Source organism: Pipistrellus kuhlii, unplaced genomic scaffold (genome assembly GCF_014108245.1).
Source record: "Pipistrellus kuhlii isolate mPipKuh1 unplaced genomic scaffold, mPipKuh1.p scaffold_m20_p_2, whole genome shotgun sequence".
Lineage (NCBI taxonomy): Eukaryota > Metazoa > Chordata > Mammalia > Chiroptera > Vespertilionidae > Pipistrellus > Pipistrellus kuhlii.
This window is the reverse complement of record NW_023425515.1, coordinates 116898871-116917329: the sequence shown is the minus strand read 5'-3', so window position 1 is coordinate 116917329 and position 18459 is coordinate 116898871.

Genomic DNA, 18459 nt, shown 5'->3' with positions numbered 1-18459 from the left:
AGAGGAATAGAGAGCTAGAAACATCGATGAGAGAGAAACATCGATCAGCTGCCTCCTGAACACCCCCTACTTGGGATGTGCCCGCAACCAAGGTACATGCCCTTGACTGGAATCGAACCTGGGACCCTTTAGTCCGCAGGCCAACACTCTATCCAATGATCCAAACCAGTCAAGACTGGAGAATGCTTTTGCAGTCTTATATCCTACTCCAAAGATTTCATCCAAACAAAGTATTGTCTACAAAAAAAAAAAAAAAAAAAAAAAAAAAAAATCTGATAAAATTCTTTCTATCTAATCAAACCTACAACTAGCATATATTTCTCTTAGTCTCGTATTAATTGTATTTGCTCATGACAATGTCCTCTGACAGATGTAAATTTCCTTACAAGTCACCTTGCTTACCCCCACACTGCTGACATTAGCTCAGTGCCTGTCACTTAGCAAACATTGCTGGATCAGAACCAAATGGACAGAAATTTTTATCTATTTTTTGATGAACCAAAGTATATAGATTTGTAGCTGGTGGGTTAATGCTTTGTCTGAGTTTTATAAACTGCATGCAGAGTAGAAACCCAGGAATTCAAAGTGAAGAATAGAAGTTTAAGTACCAGTATAATTCTTGCCTAAGAGAGTAATAAAACCTTCACCTTACTTCTTCTTTCTTTTCCTCTTTATTCTTGGATAGATTGCACTGGTTTCTAAGCCTTCCTCTTGCCTTGCCAATTAAATCAATATTCTTGGAGGAGGGGAGGAGCATTAGTGCTCCATGGAGAATGGAAACTTAGGGGTGGGAATCTAGTATCTCCATATTCTATTCAGCACTTGATAAATGTTGCTCTTGGGATTACTCCACAAAATACACATTTGCTAGCAGTTTGTCTACTAATAGTGAGCAGAATATGGATGAATTACCTAATTCAGTAGGTCCTTCTGACCCATAACATCTGGTTAGACAGTTTTGTACCCAATAACTACTGCCAATTAGCTATTATATGTTCTACTTTCCTCACCTCCCTGTCATCATCTCTTGAATGCTGTTTGGAAAGAACAGCAGCTACAAGGCAGCAGCATAAAAAGCCAAAGAACAGAATCAACACACAAGCTCACTTGTGAGATGAATCTTTAATAAAGCAAACTGCAAAGCCTAGCAAATTTCTACCATTTAGCCTAATCTATATAATGCCAACCATTAAAATCTAGTTTGTCAAAATTACTATGTATGGGTTTTTTTATTAAAAAAAAAAAAATAGAGGCCCAGTGCACAAAATGTGTGGATGGCTAGGGTCTGTAGACCTGACTGGCAATCAGGGCTGATCGGGGCCTTCCATCTGCCAGCCAGGGCCTTACTTCATTCCGTGCTGCCCCCTGGTGGTCAGCACATGTCATAGTGAGTGACCAAACTCCCAGTCTCCTGGTCGAACTCCCAAGGAGACACTTTGCATATTAGCCTTTTATATATATAGATACAAAACGAGAACCTTCAACAAATCATCAAACTCTATGGTAAGTAGATTATGAGCTACATTAGAGTTAAAAGTTGGGTCCAATTAACTTGTTATTCTCCAGAGCAATCTTGCACATTGCATGTGTCTTGGCAGGTGCTGACTTATCTTTTCTGAGTGGATAAATAAATCATCTCAGGCTGGCTTTATCTTGCTAATGCAGAGAACTTATGATTCATATGCAATAAAATCTCTAGGGAATAAAATTTCACAATATTCTTTAGTCTTAACATCAATGTGTTGAGTAATTCTTTCTATTGAAAATCTTTATCACATACCTCGAGGTCTCAGAAGCTACTGTATGTTTAAAGACTGACCTATGGTCACATCCTAATCCCAACCCTTTTTCTTAAACCACTTTTAAAAAGGGAATACTTCTAATTCCAGAAGAAAAAAATAATCCTGATTAGATGCTTGGATCCTGAAACAAAGACTTAATGAGGGAGCGCTTGTTTCCACCCCTCAGATGTTGATAAGGTCCTTCCTGAGTTGAATCTCCCACCAAGAGCTGGCAGGGCTCCTACCACCCAGAAGTGTTAGACAACTCACTTTAGATTTCTTACCCTTAAGGGTACCACAAACTGAGAAGGCAAAGGCAGGGCCACTTCCAGAACATTGAGATAACCTGCTAAACTGGGGGTGGGGGTGCCTCCCTGTCCCTGTATTTTCTAACCACATCCTTGCTGGAGAGGCACTGGAGGAAGGTAAAGTCTCAATTAGTCACCTTAAGCACTCACAAGATATCTGCTGACTTTATCTCCATAGTAATTACAAAGGAAAAGCTTGAGTAAAAGAGAAAAGAAATCAGTATGGAGAAAATATGTCATAGAAGACATATTGATTTGGGCTTCATTTTTCAGTGACAAGCTCAGCATTCCTGAGTCCAGATCTTCTGAGAGAAAAAAAATTATTCCCCCATGGATTTCAACAGAATAGATACACCAAGATCAACAAATATTCTAGCCTTTGCTTTAGAGATCACCCCTATTAAATTCAGAATCACACAGTCATGTTTAGCAAGCTGGGTTCTCGGCTAAATAAAGGGTGCTTGCTTCACCAATAGCAAATATAGCCTGTGGCCTCCCTAAAATAATTGAGAAAATTCCATGCTCAAGAATCATAACTGGGACTTGCCTCGTCCTTGAGCCCTGTAAAAGCAAGTTGCTGGGCACTGTATGTTTTGCACTCCTTTGTAGGTCTAACCACAGATTTTCTTCATTTAAGATGGGGTTTTCCCCTTTTAACTTATATAGTCACTAGCAAGAACCTATTACTAGGAGGTGAACATGTAGAGTATGACCACGAGCAGATAGAGCTGGCTGGGGTCTTGACTCATGGTAAGTTTGATGGGAACAGGCATGTGCTCCAAATACTTACCTACTCACATGTGCCTGGGACCCAGTAATGCCAGACCATTAGCCCTCAACCAAAACTCTTGAAGCTATAGTAATTTTTAAAAAGAGCCTAAATCTAATGAACCCAGGATATCTATAGGAAAATCAAATGGATAAATAGGGGGGGGGGAGTTAAAAGTGTTATCAAACAGATGAAGATATTTTATTCTACCTATGCAGTTTTCAATATTTATTGGTGTGAAAAAGCTGCTAGAATCTCTTCATACAATACAAAGCACAAATATACATTCTCTCTCTCTCTCTCTCTCTCTCTCTCTCTCTCTCTCTCTCTCTCACACACACACACACACACACACACACACACGCACACACACACACACACACACACAGTTTATCTAAATTATTTGAATTTGAAACACATTTCCTCACTAGCTATTCAAGCCCCAGTTAAAAAGCCTCAGGTCTCAAGCATAATAATAAGTCATCCATGGAAACATTTGCATCAGATAACTAGAGCAAAAATAAAAGCTGGCAACCCACATCAGTGTAACTCATAGTACTTCTCTGTTTGGGTAAATCAGTTGTAGGCCTTGTATCTTGTCCCCAAAATGATTTTGGGAAATATAAATTTCTACTGATAATTGGTAAAATAAAAATGCTGAGTTTCATCAAGAAAGTTAAATTTATTAATCAAGACTATAGCAAACTTAAGTATTTTGCTATCATTTCAGAATTTTCAATAGTATCTAAGGCTGTGCTTTCAGATTAGTCATGATCATAAAAATGACTTTAGAAAACATGCTTTTCTGTCCAGCATGTACAGAGAAGGAGCCTTCAAAAAGCAGAGCCCATGCTGTAGTCAATATGTCATCTCAGAGTCCAACACAGTAGTGGCCAGTAACAAATACAGAAATAAAAGGATGGCTTGGAAAGAACACCCAAGCAAAAGAAGAAGATACTTGAACTAGATAACTTTTAAAAACAGGACATAACTGTATGAACTCCTGGGACACATATTTGAAATGCTCTAGACCCCTGACAAGCACTGGAGTACTCAGGGGAAGACTTCAGAGAAAAGGTCTATCAAATAGCAGGTGATATCCAAACATCATTCACTGAATAGTTCCTCCACGTATTGATTCAGTAAATATTTATGACCAACCCTACTATAGCAAGTCATGGTGACAGGAAATGTGGCAATGTGGAAGATCCATTCACTATCTTCCCAGAATTAGGGAGATAAAACATACATTCTTCCTTTCCTTCCATTCTGCTTTGATTTGCTTGATAGCCACCAGAATTTGCTAGTGGGAAAACAATAACTGAATATGCAATGGGTATCCTATATAATAAAGAGTTAATATTCACAAATGGTCATTACTCCCTCACATTGTAGTGCCATAATGACTTAGGCACTCAACACTGGGGAGAGAGGAATGGAGACCAGCCAGGCTGCAGCCTAGGATAGAGACAAGCCGCCTACACTGTGGTCTCAGGTACCAATGCTTGTGGCTACGGCCCAGATGAAGCCTCTTGCCTATGGTCCCTTGCTACTGTGGCTCGCCCAAGTCCTGGATGCCTGCGGCCAACCAGAAGGAGGAAAATCTGGGTCCAGGGTGTGGGCGAGGTAGAAGCAGTTAGGGACAATCAGGCAGCAGGGGAGCAGTTAGGTGCAATCAGGCCAGTAGGGAAACAAGAGGCAGGCAGGCAAGCAGAGGTGGTTAGGGATGATAAGGCAGGCAGGCAGTTAGGAGGCAGCACTACCAGATTGCAAGAGGCAGTCGGACAACCCCCAAGAGTCCTGGATTGGAGACGGTGCAGGCAAGGCTGAGGGAACTCAGCCCTCTGTGAACAAATTTTGTTTACCAGGCCTCTAGTTTGTTCATATTCCCTTAGAATAGGGTTTCTCAACTTCAACACCATTAACATTTTAGAACAGGTCATTTTTTTGCTGTTGGAGGATGTTTTGCTAATTGTAGAATGTTTAGCAGGATCCTGGTTTCTACTCACTACATGTTAACAGCACTCTCTCCCCAGCATGACAATCAAAAATATCCCATGGAGAACAAAAGCATCCCTAATTGAGAACCACTGACTGCAAAGAGGTGAACAACAGAAGATGATATGGATAACTAAGCAGGGAAAGAATCAAGAGAAAACTAGGAAATAGAGAGTGTGCATGTTTTGTTTTGTTTTAAATGTGCAATATAGAATTTCAGTTGCCTAATAATTTCAACACCATTTTCAGACATTTGCTTCCTGTTATGATATAAAAAAATAGCAAAAGATCATTGCTTCCATCTATACAAAAAAACAAATCCAGACATGCTACATAATTATAGTTTTAAGAAACTCATCAGAGAATATGGAGCAAGAAAACTTAACTGAGATAAATTTCAGGACAGAAAATCTCAGGACTGCTATTAGCCCTGGCCAAGGGCGGGGAAAGTAGTCTACTGCAGATGGGATAAGTCAGCTGAACTTTGGATGGACTTTTGATTCTTATTGGTCAGCTAGGAAGTGCCTTAATAACAAATTGAGTTTGCAACTAATTCTACAATATTTTCCTGTAGGCCTTCATCACAGACAAAGGAATGGTACACAGAAGGCTGGAACAAGGCAGGAGTCCTGAGAGATATCATCCATAACATATAAGGGTCCTTTGGTGCAAGTCAGGGGCTGCCAAAGGCTGAAAACAGGGCAGGAGAGCTACAAGATGTCCCCTGAAGTACTCCAGGGCTTCCAAAGGACAGCACAGTGGCCTGCTGACGGCTGGGATTAGGTGCAGCAGGCTTTCCCTAAGGGCAAGCGGTAGCTGCCTCTCTACAGACAGAAGAATGAGGGAAGGAAGACCTCACAACATGCTAATCACAATGTGCAAAATACTAGTGGAGTGACCAGAGAGCAAAATCTGATATAAGCATCCAGCAGCCAGACTATAAAACAGAGAGATACCTCAAGACTCAGAAAGCTGAACTCTGACACATAAAGAAATCTTTCGAGTTTCAATGATATTCATATTCCAAGCCCAGGTGAATTCAAAGTCCTGATCCTGTCCCTAAAAGATTTGAGCCAATGGCGAATGGACTCCAACAAAGTATGCAGCTGCCTAAACCTGGAGGGAGAGCAGAATGAAGAAAACTGCCCCACCCTTCACCCTCACACCGAACTGCTGAACTGCCGGGAGTGACAGTCTACAACTGAGGAACACAGGAGAATGCAGGGTGGAGGTGAAGGAGAACTGAGAGAAATCTTTCCACCCTACAGAGCTTACATAGGGCTAGGCAGTAACAGTCTAATCTACCACAAAGCGGGGCCTCCGAGTTCAGAGAGTGCTCCCCAAAGCACAGGTACATGGGTCTGCCTGAGGCTGAGGGCAGAGCAGGGAAATTAAGAGAACTCATCCTGGCCTCTGGACTATATAAGCTAAGTATGAGGCACCATAATGCAACTGGGGGGTTGGGGGAGCAGAGTTTCGGAGATAGCCACAGCTGCTAAAGACCTGTGTAACTGGTCAGAAGAACTCAGAGAAGCCCTTCTATCCTCCTGGCTTCACACCAAGTGACAGGAATGCAGTCTTCCACTGCAGGGAATAAAGACACACTGAGAGGCACCCCTTCCTGCTGTGCAGGGGCACGGAGTCTTCTGAAATCTGTGGGCAGAACAGGAGACCCGAGGCACACCTCTGGCACCTCAGTGCTTATACTAAACTAGAGACCCAGTGCACTAAATCCATGGGGGGGGGGTGGGGTGGAAAGGGGTGCAGGAAAGTCCTTCAGCCTGGCCTTCAGCCTCTCCAATCCAGGACCCCTCAAAGATTGTCTGACTGCCTCTCACAATCCAGGACCACTGGCTCCTAACCACTTGCCTACCTGCCTGCCTGATCACCCCTAACCACCTCCGCCTCACCCTGCACTGGGGGCCCAGGATTCCTCCTTCAGCTGGTTGCAGGCACTGGGACCCAGGCTTCCCTCCCTCTGGCTGGCTGCAGGCACCCAGGACCAGGGCCAGCTTCGCCCAGGCCTTCCACAGCTGCAGGGGACCATGGGCAGGCATCTTCTCCTGGGCCACTGCCACAGGTGCCAAAGACCACAGGGCAGGTGGCTTGTCTTCCTCTCAGGCCACAGCCTGGCTGGTCCCCATACCTCTCTCCAAAGTGTTGAGTGTATGAGCCATTACAGTGTAATGGCGTGAGGGTGTGATGACCATTTGCATATTAGCTCTTTATTATATAGGATAGGAGGTTGCACAAGTGGATTGCTAAGTAAACTTGAAACTTGTCCAGCATTAGCATGCCTGGAGCAACAGCAGAGCTCAGCTGCCTCAGATGCCCACCTCAAATGCAAATGTTACTGATCAAGCCTCCATACTAAAATTTTAACAGAAGATGGGACATGTTTTTTTTTGTGTGTGTGAAAATAAGGTTTGTCTCAGTCTCTACTGTTCTTTTTATTACACATTGTCTGGCATTAAATCTAAAATTAATAAATACATGAAAAAGCAAGAAAGCTAACAAGCAAAACAAAAAACAGTCACTATAACCAAACCTCAAGGTAGCCTAAATATTGGTATTTTCAGCAAGGTGCTATAACAAATAAGTCATGACCAACTGGGGTTTATTCAGAAAAGCAAGATTAGGTGACATGTGAAAATAAATCAATGTACTTTGTCATAATGGTAGAATAAAGCAGGAAAAAATCATATCAATAGGTACAGAAAATGCACTTGCTAAAATTTAACACCAATTCTTGGTAAAAACTATCAGCAAACTAGAAAGAGAATAAAACTTTCTCAATCTAATTACAAACCATTCTTCAAACTAATAACAATGAATGTATTTTCTCTAAGCCTGAGAGTAAGGCAAGAATGTTCATTCTTAACATTTCTATTCAGCAATATTCTACAAGACATGCCAATTCTTATATGACAAGTAAATACAAGGAAAAAACCATAATGGTCTTAAAGAAAGAAATCAAACTGTTGTTATTAAAAATAAATTTGTACATAGAATCTACACAAATTTTATTATAACTAAAAAATGGATCTATCATAGCTTCAGGATACAAAGTCAGCATGCATTATCTACCAGCAATGAAAAATTAACAAATAAAATGTTAAAACACCACCAAAATATTAAATAACTAGATACTAATATAGTGAAATATGCACAAAGATCTTTGTATTGAAAACTAAAAACATTACAAGAAACTAAAACTATACAGATAAGATAAATACCATCATTGTAAATTGGAATACTCAATATGTTAAGATGTCTAGTTTTCCTAAATTGATGATAAATTCAGCCCAATTTCAATTAAAAAAAAAAAGTCTAGCTGAATTTTTTTTAAATGACAAGTTGATTCTAAAATAAATATGGGAATCACAAGGATTCAGAATAACCAAACAATGTTGATAAAAAAGAAAAAATTTGAAGGACTTACAGTAACCAATTTTAAGACTTTTTCTAATGCTACAGAAATTGAGTTCACAAATAGATCAATGGAACAGAATAGACTACCAAGAAATAGGCAAGCACACATATCAACTGATTTTCAAAAAAAACACCAGTTATTCTAATGGGGAGATGAAAGTCTTTGAGAAAACACTGCTTGAATACCTAAATATTTAGAGGAAAATATGAATCTTGACTCCCTATTTCTTACTAATCACAAAAAATTAATCTGATATAGATCATAAACCTAAGCATAAATATCAAAAACATAAAGCTTCTAGGAGAACACGTATGAGAATATCATAACCTTTGGAAAGGAATAAAAAGCCTTAATCATACAAGAAGAAATTGCTAAGACAGACTTCATAAAAATTAATAATTTCTGTTTATCAAAAACCAGAATTAAAAATGAATTGTCAAACAACAGACTGGGAAATATACAGGCAATACATATATTTGATAAATATCTAGAATATACAGGAAACTCTTAACAACCAACAATAAAAAGACAAATAATCAAATCTGTAAAAATAGGCAAAAGATTGGAACACACATGTCACAAAGGAAGAGCAAATAGCCCATAAACTCACGGAAAGATGCCAACATCCCAGATCATCCTAAATCATCAGGGGAGAACCCACCAATGCTCCAATAAGATGTTATTCGCACAAACCAAAATAGCTGAAATAAAAAGTGAAAATAAATGCTGGCATAAGTGAAATTAAAACATTGACAATACCATATATAACACAATTGAAACTCCCATATATTTCTAGCAGGAGTATAAAACAGTATGACCATTTTGGAAAAATTTTCAAAGTTTCTTATAAAGTTAACCATATGCTTACTTATGGCCCTACAATTCTACTTACATAAGAGAAATGAAAAAAAATGTGCACAGAAACTTTTATGAAAATGTTCAACCAGTCTTAATAATAGCTTCAAAGTGGAAATAATTCAATTATATGCATACAGGAGAATTGATAAACATATTATGATATTTTTATCTAACAGATACTAATCCAGAATGATGTGGAGCAAACTGCTGATATGCACAATACCCTGGACAAATCTCAAAAACAGTGAGTTGGGGAAAATTGGCCATACCCAAAAGAATACATATTGTATGACTCCATTTTATATAGACAAAGCTAATTAATGGTGAGAGAAATCAGAACAATGATTTCCTTTAAGTTTCATTGGGGCTAGGGTGGAGTGAGAAAGTGTGTGTGTGAGGGAACTGGCTGAAAAAAGACATGAACAATTTGTCTAGGTCAGTGGTCGGCAAACCCATTAGTCAACAGAGTGGCAAATCACAGCTGAGAGCCGCATGTGGCTCGAGCACCGCAGTTTGCCGACCACTGGCCTAGGTGCTGGAGATGTTCTACAGCTGCCTTTGGATGGGTGTATACAATTGTCAAATCTTATTAAATTGAATAATTAAGGTCTAGGCATTCTATTGCATATGATTTATACCTCATAAAATTTTTAATTTTTGTTTATTGATTTGAGAGAAACATTGACTTGTTGTTCCACTTATTTATGCATTCACTGGTTGCTCCTTGTATAGTATATGCCTTGACCAGGGATCAAGCCTGCAACCTGAGTATATCGGGACAACATTCTAACCAACCAAACCCATAACTTTTTTAAAAATAAGAAAAATTCAATTAAAATTTTGTTTTAAAAATATAAAATAAAAAATATTTTTAATAAGAAAAATTCAGTAGTTTATAAAATCAAAGGTAAAAATCTCTGAAAACATTTATTGGAGGAAAAACAAACAAAAATGTCCTAGAACCAATTGGCTGCCAACACTACTGCAACTTGACAAAAGGCTAACTCTTTGTATCTATTTCCTGTGTACTTCAGCACAAGCCTTTCTGGTGTTGCAATTGTGTCCAGCTGAGTAGAGATGCAAAATTCTTCTGGCCCTGGGTCAGAGAATCATAGAATTACTAGTGAAAGGATTAGGTAAATAGACCAAAAGAAAGCAAATGCTCAATTTGGACTTGAAGTAACATGCCAACAAACAAATACCTACTGCCAATCGATGCTCATGATCATCTTTAGTTTGGGGCCACAAGTGGAAAGAAACATGTCCATAGGAAGCCTACTTCTGTCAATGAGTGCCTGGAGTCCAATTCTCTAAGCTGTTCCAGGCAGTCGACCATAGGGAAGAATTGTTTACACCTAGGCCAGGCTTTCCTGACACTCTTTCTTTTACTGGATCCATTTGTTGATGAGCATTAGCAAGCAAAGCGAGCTTAAAGTGAAACCCAAGCATTCGTAAGAAATTAGAGCTGACATGTCAGTATGGAGTGGGTGTGAAAGGAGGGAACGAGGACAGCATCTCCCATATCAAGTATATTTCTCATTAGTTACAATGCTCCTTATTCTCTGGTGTGAGCTTTCCCATGGAGGAAGTTCTTTGTGAGAGATGGGGAGGTAAGCTAGCTCGTGGGAAAAATGTCTCTCAGGCAGTGAGCAGTAAATTGGCTCATGTCCAAGTAATGTCCTCAAGGTGTGCCATGAGAGATGAAATCACTTGGCTTGTTTTACCATCTTCAGGAGAGCATCAAGACTTAACAAAGCCAGGCAACACGTACAAGTAAACTAATCTGAAGCAGGGCAATGGCTCTGGAGAAACCTTCTGTACACAGCAAAGATGGGGACGTCATTCAAGAAAAATAAATAAATAAATAAATAAAATATATATATATATATATATATATATATATATATATATATATATATATATATATATATATATATATTCTAAGGAGGCCTTTGCTCTGAAGAGGAAAGCTAGGTCATGGGACAACAAAGAAATGAACTCCATCAGGTGAAAATGCACCCTGGCCAGACCAAGACGTCTATGCTTCTTCAGGCATGCTGCAATGTGGCAGCCCTTCAAACTATTATTCTGCACGTATTTGTTCAGCATTTATTTATTGAAGAAAGGAAAAAGACTGCTTTTAGAGAGGGGGATGTACACTTTTGAAATATAACACATACAGAAAAGAGCGTATATCATAATGTAATGTAGATCTGGAAGAATTCCCACAGAGCCAACACACCCATGTTTTCAGCACCCAGAACAAGAAATAAATAGAACATCAGAAGTCCTCCAGGCTCTGCCAGTCACAATCACCTTTCAAAGGGAGTGACACTTGACTCCCAATAAAGAAATAAGGAATTGAAACTGCTTTTTTATTCACAAAGTTGAAATACTCTTTGTTTCATATTACTAAATTTACCATTTAAGCTCTTTTGGAATTGTCTTTTATTTCAAGGCTTCTTTTGTTGCCTATGACCAGAGAGCAATTTTCACTCACACTTTAAATGGTGTTGGTCACGCCGAAACAGATTGGCTCAGTGGTAGAGGGTCGGTCTGCAGCCTGAAAGGTCCTGGGTTCGATTCCAGTCAAGGGCATGTACATTGGTTGCAGGCACATCCCCAGTAGGGGGTGTGCAGGAGGCAGCTGGTCGATGTTTCTCTCTCATCGAGGTTTCTAGCTCTCTGTCCCTCTTCCTTCCTCTCTGTGGAAAATCAATAAAATATATTTTTAAATGGTGTCGGTCACATACACATTGCTGCATACCATCAGTCCCTGGGAAGAGCACCTCATCACGCCTCATTTGATTTCAGAGTGTCAGCTGCCTATGTTAACTTGGGGTGATGGTTAGGTGGCTGGACTCAGGGAGAGGAGCAGCCTGTCATTGCCCTAGTGACATAACAATGCACAAAAATGCAGAGATTAGTTGATGCTAGGAAGGGTTGTATGTCTACTCAAGGAAATTATCTAGTTGGCAAATTTCTATTTGGCCAGCAATAAAAGGAGTTGCATGTGGAAACCTCAGAGAACAGGCACCATTTTCCTGATTTATTGCAGTGATGTGTTCGCACCATTTCTCAGAGACTGGTATTCCAGAAAACCATCCAGTCTTTTATCATATACATGTATTACAAATATATTTCCAGTCTATTGCCTGACAGACCTTACTGTTTTCCAGCCTGAACTTCAGTTCAGGCTTGGGCACATTTTTAAAGCCAAGATGGGAGATTCCAATCATTCTCTTGGAATACAGGGTTGGGGCTGTCATTTCACTCACCCGTCATTCAGAGCGCGCCTTCTCTAGATGTTGAAGACACGAAGATAAATAAGCTCAGTCCCTCTCTACAAGAGCTCACTGTCAAGTGGGGAATCTGACTTGTGAGAAATACCTGAGGGGAAAGGATAGAGCCCTTTTGCCTTTAGAAGTCCAGGAAGATCCCATATAAGGGAAAGCATTTGAAAGAGCCTCGAAGAATAAAAACAGTTTCACCAGCAGAACGGTGAAAGAAGGGCATTTGTTCCGAGGAAGCGGCATATGAAAATCAGGGTGCAGAGGAGGGTCACACAGGGTGAGGAACAGCTAATGTAATATTTTTTCCAGTTACAACTTAAAGAACACCTGCATCAGACCCACCTGATGCTTACTAAAATGAAGTTTTCAGTGTCTTACCATGTACTATATCATAATGTCTGGGTTTGTGGCCTGGGAATCTTTATTTTTTGACAAACATTACACAAAATTTGAGAAATGTTGCCCAAAAATAGTAGCTAAAATTGAAGGTAGAAATGGAGAGTGAAGATAACACAGAAGTTAGTTGGTGGCAAACAGCAAATGGTTTTGGTGATGTACGGAGGGCTGGTCTCTGAAGTTTTCTCTGTGGAATGTTAATCTTTATAACCATACCATGTGGCAGGTATTATTCTCCCATATATATATATATATACATGGAGACTCAGGAAGGTAAAATAGCTTTCCAAAGGTCACATATGTGGGGGACTTGTGATCTGAATCTAGATATGTCGGAACCAGTAACTATGCCTATGCTCTTAGTCATTTAACTGCATTTGGACCACTTTCCTCCATACATTCATGCAGACCTGGCCCCACTTTCTTCCCACATTCTCCTTGTAAACAAGGACTCCCTCGGTTAGGTGCAATGACTTGGAGAGACTTGGACCTCACCTTTGTAAATCCATTCCTATGGGGGCATGAGTCCAGCCAGAGGTCTCTGTGCTCCTGACTGGTAATTTAAGGACCCAAAGGTAAGTCCAATCCCCATGCTACAGACCTTTGTACATCAGCGGCACAGTAAAGATTTGATGCTGACATTCAAAATTCCCAGAGAATTGTCAATGCTATAGCAACCATTGGCATGTTTCCATTTAGCAGTGTCTTGGTGCTACTATGCCTAATATATATAATAACAGTATATAGTTTTACCAGTTATAATTTTAGTTATTCTTTAAAATATTAACTTGGTCACAATTTTACTTCTTTAATTTGAATCTGGCATCTTCTGAGCCAGTGGTTTGCATTTTGGGGGTTTACATCACTCACCTAAGAGCTTGGATATTCAGGAGACACTCTAGACCTACAGAATCTTTCTATTTGACAGCTGATATGTTCTTGAATATTCTAACTATATGCTTGGTATACAATATTCATGATATAGTGTTAGGATGATTACAGTTATATCTGAATATTTTTCTCTATAAAGAAATAGTTCATCTATTTTTATAAATTAGATGTAATATCCATTCTTCTTGGAAATGGGAGAAATCACTATTTTATTATTGCTTTGTCTAAAATTTTTGTGTTAACTTTCTTATCTTTGTTTTGCCTGCCACATAAACAACCAAATTTCCTTGCCAGTTGCATTATTCTTGCAATGAACTGTTATCAGATCTTTCACTATTGAAAATTATCAGTACTCAAGTTAACCCACAGCCATCTTGTCTTTTGTCATCTGCAGAGTATTTGTTTTTCTCTGATGCTTCCCTGAAAGCTCTTGCTACAGGCCTGTGTTTCATTTTCAACATAGAAGTACTGTCTCAGAAACTCATAAAAGAGGACCATACCAACTACAGAGTTTGGATACAGAGTTCTGGTAGCATCTATTGACTTTGAGATCATCTCAGTGGAGTGAGTCAGGATTTCTAGAACTCCAGTTGAGAAACAGATGGGTTCATGATACTGCCAACTGAAGCTTAAGTGGAACAAGATTTAATTACATAAGACTGAATGAGCTGATGAGGAATGACTGTGATTTTTTGTTTGAATATGGTTATCCTAATATTCCATTTTTTAATATATAAGGAAGCCCTTTCTTTTTCATCTTAAGATATCTATACAAGTAATCTAATAGATTCTGCTTTTGTACGCTGAAATGAAACATTTGTTAATAACTTATTTTTCTTATCTGATTCCTCCAGAATTCAGAAACTGTTGTTGAGTATTTTTATTTTCATGACAATATTTTTGTGGAGGTTCAATAAGAATCTGTCTTTCTTGTTACCATGACATAATTGAAAATATGGGTTATGCAACCAAGGCTTTGCCTGGAATGTCATATTTAAGAATGATGCTCATTAGTTAAATATGTCCAGAAATTTTTAAGGAACAAAAGTTGGCTTTATAGAACTAATGCGTACAAGGCCTTGTGGACAAATATTCCTGATACCTAGCATACAGATTCCCAGCCTTTCCAGTAAGAAAGGCAATCTTGGCAAGCCCATGAATCATTGGATATTAGGGGGATCCTAGGAAGAGAGGAATGTTTCCAAATATATAGCTACTACAGGTGAAATCTGATAGGAAATACTCAGCTTGACTCCCCAACATCAAGAGACTTTTTAAAACATTCAAATTGAAATTCCTGTGAAAATTTCAGAAAACTAACTTAAAAGGGCATATCTGGTAAATTACCACTTCTATACCTTTCTAAATAACTATGTCAAATTTAATTAAAATAGCCTTATTTTAGCATCAAGAATGATCATCCATGGAGATTATTTTTTATCAAAAGTGGGGTGCATATAAAGAGACATTTGGTGTTTTATTTTTTTTATTTTATTTTTTTTAAATATATTTTATTGATTTTTTAGCGAGAGGAATGGAGAGAGATAGAGAGCTAGAAACGTCGATGAGAGACGACCAGCTGCCTCTTGCACACCCCCTACCGGGGATGTGCCCGCAACCAATATACATGCCCTTGACCGGAATCGAACCTGGGACCTTTCAGTCCGCAGACCGATGCTCTACCACTGAGCCAAACCGGTTTCGGTGACATTTGGTGTTTTAATGACATCTATACATCATTAAAGTTTATCAGACTCCAGCCCTATTTCTAGTACATCCTTACAGTTTATCAGATTCGAGCCTTGTTTGTTGTCTTTGAGCAATTTTAGGTATGTTTCTAAATTGTGAATAACTGATGCATATGCAAATTCTATCTTGTCTGGTGGTTATTTAATTGACTTGCTCCCCAACTGTGGAAAAATCAGTTTTGCTATTATCTGTAAATTAGACTGGCTCCTGTTATCTTCCCAACTTGTCAGTCCTCATCAAATTTTCTATCTTTCCTGGCTCTTTAATATCTTTTATATTAACACTAGAGGCCTAGTGCATGAAATTTGTGCACAGGTATGGGGGTCTCCTCAGCCCAGCCTGCACCCTCTTCAATCTGGGAACCCTCGGGGGATGTCTAACTGCCAGTTTAGGCCTGATCCCTGAGATTGGGCCAAAATTGATAGTCGGATATCCCTCTCACAATCCCAGACCACTGGCTCCAATTTGCTCACCTGCCTGCCTGGTTGCTCCTAACTGCCCCCCCATGCCAGCCTGATTGCCCCTCACTGCCTCTGTGTGCCAGCCTGAATACCCCTAATCGTCTCCCTGCTAGCCTGGTTGCCCCTAACTTCCCCCTGCTGCTGGTGAGGCATCCCAAACTTCTCTCTTCCTGCCAGCTTGGTTGCTCCTAACTGTACCCCCCCCACACCCCGCCCCCCTCCCCTCCTCCCCCCCCCCCCTGCCAGCCAGGTCACCCCTTACTGCCTCCCCTGCTGGCCTGATCACCCCTCACTGCCTCTGCATGCCAGCCTGATTGTCCCTAACTGTCCCTCCTGCCAGCCTGGTCACCCCAAACTGCCCCCCCTCCCCCCGCCGGCCTGGTTGCTCCTAACTATTTCTCCCCCCTCCCCCCACCTTGCCTGCCTGGTCATCCTCAACTGCCCCCCAGATGGCCTTATGCAGCCTGCTTGTTCAGTCATTTGGTCATCCCTCACTAACCCCCTGCTGTCTTGGTTGTAGGCAGCCTTCTTGTGAGGATGTGATAGTCAATTTGCATATTATCTCTTTATTATATAGAATTTCTCTTTCATTCTTTTCTATGGGGTCTGATCTCCCAAACTCTATCACTTCTATACAGATGGTTCAACTGATTTTGCAGAAGATAAATACCTTTAGAAACTATTTCTGAAACCCCAATTCACCCCACTCAGAAGGTTTATGGTCACTGCTGAGTTGTTCAGCGATGAATAATATTCATGTTGAACAGAAAGGTGGGCTGATAAAGTTGAACTTGATCTGAGCCTTGTGTTCCCAAAAAGCAAGGGTCAAAAAGTTCCCTTCCCCTTTTGTGTTCTAAGAAATAGCTAACCCCAAAAGACCACCCTGCTCTTGCTTAATTCCTTCAATCCTTTCTCAACAACTTAGAGAAGACCATCTCCATTCTTCTTCAAGACTCCCACAAGACTCGTAGACAAGTAAAAGTAGAAGCTGTTAAATCTTCTGTAAAATCCCAGACCCCCTTCCTTTGCTTGAAATAAACTTTATTAATGAACATTTTCTTTATTGCAATATCCTGAATAAGATAATCTTCTTAATTGTCTTGTGCATTTGTCTTTCACCAAATATAGAAGGGATACCACCTGAAGTCATTGTTCAGAGCAAAATGAACCAGTTATGGGGGAACAAACCTGTGAGCAATGTCCATACCAGAGTAATTGGCATCTTATCAAGTTCCTGAAGAAGATATTTAAGTTGGCAGGTGGTTGAGCAATTTCTATGTGCATACCAAGTGAGAATTCTTGACATGGTGAAAGCACATTTTTGACAATGTAACAAAAAGGGAATTGGCAGAACATTTGAGCTATAAAATGATTTCATATTTGGTTAAGTAAAGAGACTTCCAGTAGAATTATTTCATTTTATTAAATACAAGTTTAGTTAATTTATCTAAATTTAACCAAAATCTGTTAGAATTGTGTGTTTTTTTAAAGCATGTCCCAAAATTTCAATACCACTTGAAAATAAGAGAATTCTGTTCCATTTGCTATTGTGTTGCTTTAAGTTTTTCAATATAATTAAATTAGTTACCCTCCTAGGTTTTAGCAGGATAATTTAACTTCAGGGCCCGTGCTATCCCCTCTGTTCTGGGGAAACTTCAGGAGAAAGGGTCAGGGGTCCTGAGTTTCAGTATTGCTATTTGCCTAGTGATGGGTATAGTCTGGACAAGTCACAGTCTGTTTCCTAGGCTGTCAAATAGGTATAAAAATTTGGCCCCAGTATCCCAAAAAGATTGTTGGCAGAGGGGGTCCAATAGGAGAAGGGATGTGAAAAGTATATGGGAAATACAGTCCTCTACAATGATAAGCAGTTACTGTTAAATTGTTAGTCTCCCTGACAGAGCTCTAGCTTAGTGTGATATCCTGTGTGCTGAGAATTCTACTTGGTATATATAATACCCTGAGTATTTCAGGAAGCCTGGGCAGAGTTAAAGCCAATGGTTTCCATCACAAAAGAAGTCATTTCCTTGGGGTTGGGGGATAAAGTATCCATTAGTGGGCTCCCCTCATTTCACCAACGGTCACCACTGCCCACCCAGGATCCTCTCGTCCTTGGAGTCCTGAGATCAAAGCCCTGCCTGGCAATTAGTGTGAAGAGAGAAATATGTCCTAAATGGGCTTCCAAAAACCACACTTGCCTAAAAATATTGCAGGAAGTAGGACAGGCTGTCCCACCAGTTCACCCCTCAAGCCGCGTGAGCCTTGAATAATATTGAATCTTCAGTATATATTTTTAAATATTCATTTTCTGTGAACCTTTTCATTTAGGAGAGTGGCTCCATTCTTTTTCCTTTTCTTGCCAGTTACTCAAGCAGGAAACTTGGGAGAAGAGGCTTTAAAAGTCCAAATATGGTTTTTTAAGGAAGAGGAAGAAAATGTTATCACCTTTGTTCTTTCCTCAGTGGTTTCTTCGCCTTACAATCCCTCTTAAAAGTATTAAACCATGTCCTCCAAGCTCTTACCTT